At 43.3% G+C, this 1,387-nt stretch overlaps 1 pseudogene; it reads right to left on the reverse strand.

Moving 5' to 3' along the window:
* Positions 1-295: 295 nt before the first annotated feature.
* Positions 296-1,066, reverse strand: LOC149194279 (inactive LRR receptor-like serine/threonine-protein kinase BIR2 pseudogene; annotated as a pseudogene).
* Positions 1,067-1,387: the final 321 nt, after the last annotated feature.

Below are 1,387 nucleotides of genomic sequence, written 5' to 3' on the forward strand. Positions count from 1 at the left end.
TAAGAATGTTGCCATGAACAGCTATGTGGAATGCTACCTCTATCTGAGGAGAGGTAATATTTTATTTGGCTAAGGGCCCAAACATCGATTGGGAGGGATGCCCTGGCCACCTTCAAACCAGACTGTTAAAACTACTAGAAATTGGATATGGAAATTGAAGTTGACACTCAGTGGAATTAGCTGGCATAGTTGGATCACAAATCCATGGCCAAATTGTCAATGTATCCCTGGGATGATTCTGAAATGTCAAACCTTCAATGAAAAAGAAAGCTGAATTCTCAATCCGTTCTAACTTCTACCAAACGCCTCTTCTCACTGAAATCATCCAATGAAGACCAAGTAAAATCCAGCCAATTAACACTATGCCAAATAGAAGAAAATCCGCAACAACCATGGGATTGTTCAGTGCTGTGCACGTCTTTGAAAGGGGAGGCCCACATAGCCCAGGGTTACCCTGAAAATTAGAGGCAGAAAAGTTGTGAGTGAATGAAGGTATATTTCCAGTAAGCTTGTTGTTTGCTACATTGAAGTCCTTGAGACGGTCGATCCGTGTCAATTGACAGGGAATTTCCCCTGTAAGTTGATTTCCATTCAGGCGGAGGATATTGAGGTATGTGCAACTATGAACCTCAGCAGGAATAGGTTCCATAAACGTGTTCTGGGAGAGATCAATGGTTACCAGAAAAGGAAGCCATTGGCAGAGCTCCTTGGGAATGGTACCCGTAAGACTGTTTTGAGAGAGATCCAAGCTCATCATACTCTTGCAGTTCTGTACTCCAGATGGAAACTCACCTTGAAGCCCCAACTCTTGAAGTGAAATTGACTTCACTTTGTTATCATCATCATGCCAACAAGTAATTCCCAGAAAATTGCAAATAAACCCATTGTTAGTGTTCCGGAAGTTCCAAGTGCAGAGGTTCCCTTGAGAGTCCTTCAATTCCTTGTAAGTAGTCTGAAGACACTGTACATCGTTTCCTGGAGAAATGGTCTCGGACGAACTGAGGCATATGAGTTGGAGAATGAGCAGCATGAGCCGTAGCAAGCCCAAACACCCAAAAATTGTCATGGCTTAATCAGTGCTCTCCTGTTGTTTCAAACACAATCCTGTACCTGCCTAATCTTAACAAATGGCCGATGCTCACCCAGCTCAAACAGGATTGCTGGTATCCAAGTGCAAGCATGAATCGCTTACTGAGGTTAATGTCTCATTGGCGAGCCCCTAATTATAATACCCACAACAAATTTTCCACATCAGAAAATGAAAATTGAGAAATCCATGAGATGGACAAATGAAAGGGGTATCGCCGTGTGCGTCTTGTCTTCTGGTGTGTACTTTTCGCGGGCAGCTTTCGATGGAAAATCCATGGCGATTTCTACGTCTTCTCCA

The sequence above is a fragment of the Pinus tabuliformis genome, chromosome 2_2 (genome assembly GCF_031772625.1).
Source record: "Pinus tabuliformis cultivar Carrire ecotype Pingquan chromosome 2_2, CPIR1, whole genome shotgun sequence".
Taxonomy (NCBI): Eukaryota; Viridiplantae; Streptophyta; class Pinopsida; order Pinales; family Pinaceae; genus Pinus; species Pinus tabuliformis.